We start from the raw sequence: 5,941 nt of genomic DNA on the forward strand, positions 1-5,941 counted from the left end.
GTAGTAGTAGTAGTAATAGTAGTAGTAGTAGTGAATAAACACTGAAATATTTAATATTATATTTATTTGTTGAGTTTTCTGTGTTAATTTCTGTTAAATATTTCTCCTTTTTTTGACCCTAAACAATGAAAACCTCATACTTAACTGGCTGTTTTGGCAGGAGAGTAAATAAATTAAGGTGCTTTCTGACCTTCACACAGTGAACAGTGCAGGATGAAGATCGTCGCTGTCACATGTGGGATCAGATGATGTGACCGTTGCCTTCGGCCCTGCAACAGGATAACAGGAGGAGGAACGTAGTCTTCATGCTCTGGTCTGAGGGATGGTGCGTGATTGGGGGGCGCGGGGGGGGGGGGGCTGTCCTTAGCGCTGCCCGCCCTCCACGTGGCTGCGGAGGGGAGGGGTATGTTAAAGGCGCGCGAGCGCCTCACTTCTGTCAGCACAGAGTGCAGAGAGAGAGAGCGCGCGCGAGAAAGAGAGAGAGAGATCGCGCGCGAGCGAGAGAGCTGGACATAAGGCTGAGCGAAAGGGGCACGATCATCACAGACACAGGCGCGCACACGCCACGCGCTCCAGAAGAGGAGCGCGAGCCGGGCTGAGAGATCTGTTCGCCAGATGAACATTGCGGCTCACCTGCTGCTCCTGCAAGCGCGCTCACGTGAGTAAATGCATGGACGCGGAACACCGACCTGCAACGGTTTAGGGCTTTTAAAGCGTGCGCTGCGCTGCGGTTTGCGCCTTAATTGCGGGTTCTTAAGTGTGTTTTATAGCTCATGCTTCAGTGTTTTTAGTGCACAGTACTAACGAATAGTTCCCTACTTAAGTGTTTTGGCTCTATGTTTTGTCTTGTACCTCATACTCCAGTGTTTTAATGGACAGTACTTGTTTTAATCATTTCTACTTAAGGGTTTTAGATGTATATTGTGTCTCTATACCTCATACTCCAGTGTTTTAATGGACAGTACTGGTTTTAATCATTTCTAATGAAGTGTTTTAGCTAAATATTGTGGTTAATACCTCATACTCCAGTGTTTTAATGGACAGTACTCACTTTAATAGTTTGTACTTAAGTGTTTTTTGCTGTATATTGTGTGTTGTATGCCACACTCTGGTGTTTTATGGGCAGTATTAGCTTTAATAGTCCCTACTTAACTGTTTTAGCTTTTATTTTGTCTTGTACCTCATATTCAAATGTTTTATGCATAGCACTGTCTTTAATAGTTCCTACTTAAGTATTTATAGCTGGAAATGATGTCTTACAGCTCATACTCCTGTGTTTTATGGGCAATATTGGCTTTAATATTTCATGCTTGTGTGTTTTTAGCTGTATATTTTGTCTTATAGGTCATAATCCAGTGTTTTTGGAGTAATATTGGGTTTATTAATCTTTCCTAGTTTAGTGTTCTTAGGTATACATTATGTCTTATACCTCATACTCCATTGTTTTAATGGACAGTACTGGCTTTATAGTTCCTACTTAATTGTTTTTAGACATGCATTGTGTCTTATAGCTCATACTCCTGTGTTTTAATGGACTCTGATGGCTTTATTAGTTCATACTTAAGTGTTTTTTGCTGTATGTGCTGTCATACAGCTCATACTCCTGTGTTTTAGGGACAATATTGGCTAATATTGGTATTTTTATGGGGTATACTGGTAATAATAGTTCATACTTAAGTGTTTTTAGGTGTATATTGGTCTTTATACCTCATTCTCCTGTATTTTAGCAATCTGTAGTACATCCAATGCTGCACAATATATCATCCCCCTTGGCTCAATACATCATAGGTCAGTTTCTGACTACAGGACTTGTTGTTCATATATTATTTGGGTGATTTATCTTTCTCACTTGGGTACTGACACTGTCATGGTAGTGTTCATGGTGGTGTTGATGGGAATGTTTATGGTAGAGTTCATGGCGGTGTTCATGACAGAATTCATGGTAGTGTTCATGATAGAGTTCATAGTGGTGTTCATGGTGATGTTGATGGTGGAGTTCATGGTGGTGTTCATGATAGAATTCATGGTGATGTTCATGTTGGTGTTCATGATAGAGTTTATGGCCATGCTTATGGTGGTTTTCATGGTAAGTTCATCGTGGTCTTCTTGGTAGAGTTCATGTTAGTGTCATTGGTAATGTTCATGGTGGTGTTCATGGTGATGTCCATGGTGATGTCCATGGTAGTGTCCACAATGGTACTAATGGTAAAGTTCATGACTCTAGTGTTCACATTGAAGTTCATATTAGTGTCCATGGTGGTGTTCATGGTGGTGTTGGTGATGTCCATGGAAGTGTCCATGGTAGTGTCCATGGTGGTGCTCATGGTAGAGTTCATGATAGTGTTCATGACGACCTTCATGGTGGTGTTCGTGGTTGTGCTTATCTTAGCGTGGGTCGGGCTGGCAGCAGTGTTTTTTAAACATTACATACTGACCACTTTATTAGAAAGCTCTCTCTGCCCTTTGCAGGTGTACAGTGAGAGGCTGTAGTCCATCTGTTGTATGCTCAGTTTGTGTTAGCCCTCAATTTCTGCCCACAGAGCCATTTTGGTTGGACATTTTTGGGTGGTGGACAAGATTACACCAGTGACCTTGCATTGTCCCTACTACACAATTCAATCCAAAGCCTGTTTTCATACTTTAGCAAGAGGCTTTAAGCGTGCTTTCATGTTTCTCGAGTGGGTCGGAAGAGGCTGTTTGCATTGCATTTTAACTGATGTTTAACCACTAGATCATACAAGTCAGCTTTCCGCAGTGATGGTCATAATACTGACTAATGCTAATGCAGGCTAATACTGCTCCACCAGGAGCCACTAATCTCTGTAACTCTTGCCAATTAGTTCCTGAGCTGGTAGAATTTTGCCTTTCATGGCTGCTTCTTGTTTGCTTTAAGAGAAGAAGCCTCTCAGAAGTGGTTCTGGGAATGACGCATATTACAGTTTTCTTATTATTCAAACCAACAGGGGTCTAAAGCCCTTGGGCAGGGGGTCCTCAAATGGCTGGATGCCTCATTAACTCATCTGGTAATTATAGAGCTGAATCAGACAGACTCACTCACTGAAGGTGCTAAAATGGGTTCTTTAGTATGATGCTATGAATGCACCACGCTAAAACCTGATGCATTCATTTAAATGAATTTACTTGATTTCACATCTTTCAGTTCACTCACATTTGTCAATAATCATCTACACATTTAAATCAGGAAATATGCCATGTCAAACACACCAGTTGCTGAAAGTGCACTGAAAAGAACTTAAAGAACATTTTTCAGTGGACGGTTCTTTATGGAACCATTTTGTAAATTTAATAAGTTAGAAGATCCTCTTTAAAGTCTAAAGACTCATCACATAGTCTAACAAAACATAATTTAACTTGTTTTGTACCAGTTAAAGGTTTTTCCTAGAACCATATGGTCAAGCCAAAAATGTACACGCCTAACTAGTGGCTAACAAAATGGCAATGAGAAAGATTTAAGATGAACTTTGATAAATTGGAGACGAGTGGACTTATTTGTGTTTATAATCACTCCAGCTGGTTTCCTGATATGTTTAGACTGCATCAAGAAAATGCCAAATCTAAAAAGTTACAAAGCTGAAGTTGCCTCTCATTCACCAGTTTCTTGTTTGAATTTTTTCTGTTCCACCTAAAATGATGCAGCATTTACATTCTGGAGCCCTAGGCACCATTTAAAGTGAAACTGTAAAATACGAACAAGAAGCTGGAGAGTGAGAAGCAACCTATAGCCTCGTAGAAAGTCGAACATTGAGAGACATTTAACAGAAACTGTTTCACTTTTAGAAAAGTTTCCTGCTGGAGATGCAAGAAAAGCGGCCATAGCTGAGTTAAAGCTTAAAGCTAGTAAATCAAAGTAAGTCTGTGTTATAATTTATATTGTTTTTTTTAGCCTAGCAAATTTACATACTTACAGCCTGGATGGTAAAGTGGACATTAAATGTTGAGGCTCCCGAGGTGGCATGGGTTTTTTGTTGAAAGGACAAAATGGCTCTTGATAACATTTAGATTGCACCCCCAGATTATACACATTTAAAAAGGTTGGTTCTTAAATGGCGCTTTAACAAAGAAAACGGATCTACATAGAACCATGAACAAGCAAAGAACCCTTTGCATGTTGCATGCTGTCCATGATTCTACACAGAAACGTTTTAAAAGTGCTTCTATATATCACCAAAAAGGGTTCTGCTATTGTGATGAGCTTTGCATCTTAACAAAAGAAGAACCAAAAGAACATGTTGGTACTATATAGAACTCTTTTCAAAAAATTCTGTATAGAACCATATGCCACACTTCCCCCATTAATTTGAAGAACTCTGGGTCCAATAATACATTTAGCCTCATGAAAAGACAACATTCTTGTCTTCTGTGGACAAATGTAAAATTTTATAAACTTGTTTTTTTTTCTGCAAAGATGGACACATTTGAAAAAGATGGCTCTTCAAGGGTTCTTTAGTTAAGAAAATGGTTCTATATAGAATCATAAACACACATTCAACCCTTTGCATGATTGAAGGGTTCTTTGTCTTATCAATTCTTCAGATTGATAGAGAATGTGTTGCATATGGTGCTTTATAGAACCTCGTTGAAAAGAATTCTATATAGTACCAAAATGGGTTCTTCTATTCAAACAAGCTTGACATCATACCTGTAGCAGAACGCTTTTGAGTGGTGTCTAGAACCCATATATATATATATATATATATATATATATATATATATATATATATATATATATATATATATATATTAACTATAAAATAGTTATATTTATATATTTCCATCAATCTGAAGGACACTTTCATGATGCAAAGAACCCTTTAATCATGCAAAGGATTTTTGAGTGCTTAAGGTTCTATATAGAAATATTTTCTTTTCTGAAGAACTTCATTTTAGGTGTCTGCATTAAGAGCCGCCAGCAGGACCAGCTTGATTTATTTCATAGTAGTTTATTTTCATTTCATTTTCATCACTGCTCTTTATCACCGCATAAACGTGGACTTGATCTGAAGCTGAATAAAATGAAAATGTTTCTTACTGTTTAAAAGTAAATGAGCAAAAGTACAGCTACTAATACTTGTATCAAACTTATATGCTACTTCTATCAGACATTATTGACAGTTATTATATTTTTGTTTATGTTTATACAAACCGATCAGGCCTAACATTATGTCCATCTCCTTGTTTCTATGCTCATTGTCCATTTTATCAGCTCCACTTACTGTATAGCTGCACTTTGTAGTTCTACAGTTACAGACTGTAGTCCATCTGTTTCCCTGATACTTTGCTAGCCTCCTTTTACCCTGTTCTTCAGTGGTCAGGACCCCCATGGACCCTCAAAGAGCAGGTACTATTTGAGTAAATAGTAAGTAAATAGTCCAACAGTTTAAGAACAACGTTTCTCAACGTGCCATTGCAATGAATTTAGGGATTTCATCATCTACAGTCCATAATATCATCAAAAGATTCAGAGAATCTGGAGAAATCTCAGCAAGTAAGCGGCAAGGCAGAAAACCATCATTGAATGCCCGTGACCTTCGATCCCTCAGGCGGCTCTGCATTAAAAACCGATATCATTCTGTAACGGATATTCCCACATGGGCTCAGGAACACTTCAGAAAACCACTGTCAGTGAACACAGTTCGTCGCTCCATCTACAAGTGCAAGTTAAAACTCTGCCATGCAAAGCAAAAGCCACATATCAACAACACCCAGAAACGCCGCCGGCTTCTCTGGACCCAAGCTCATCTGAGATGGACTGACGCAAAGTGGAAAAGTGTCCTGTGGTCTGACGAGTCCACATTTCAAACTGTTTTTGGACATCATGGATGTCGTGTCCTCCGGGCTAAAGAGGAAAAGGACTGTCTGGATTGTTGTCAGCACAAAGTTCAAAAGCCAGCATCTCTGATGGTGTGGGGGTGTATTAGTG

General features: G+C 39.1%; 1 protein-coding gene across 1 annotated transcript in view; it reads left to right on the forward strand.

Moving 5' to 3' along the window:
- Positions 1-448: 448 nt before the first annotated feature.
- LOC108435845 (CMP-N-acetylneuraminate-beta-galactosamide-alpha-2,3-sialyltransferase 1-like) overlaps positions 449-5,941 on the forward strand; it is a 57,352-nt gene continuing 51,859 nt past the window's right edge. The window contains exon 1 of the mRNA XM_037543019.1: positions 449-658. The gene's annotated coding sequence lies outside the window, so the exon portion shown is untranslated. The remainder of the gene's footprint in view (positions 659-5,941) is intronic.

The sequence above is a fragment of the Pygocentrus nattereri genome, chromosome 11 (genome assembly GCF_015220715.1).
Source record: "Pygocentrus nattereri isolate fPygNat1 chromosome 11, fPygNat1.pri, whole genome shotgun sequence".
Lineage (NCBI taxonomy): Eukaryota > Metazoa > Chordata > Actinopteri > Characiformes > Serrasalmidae > Pygocentrus > Pygocentrus nattereri.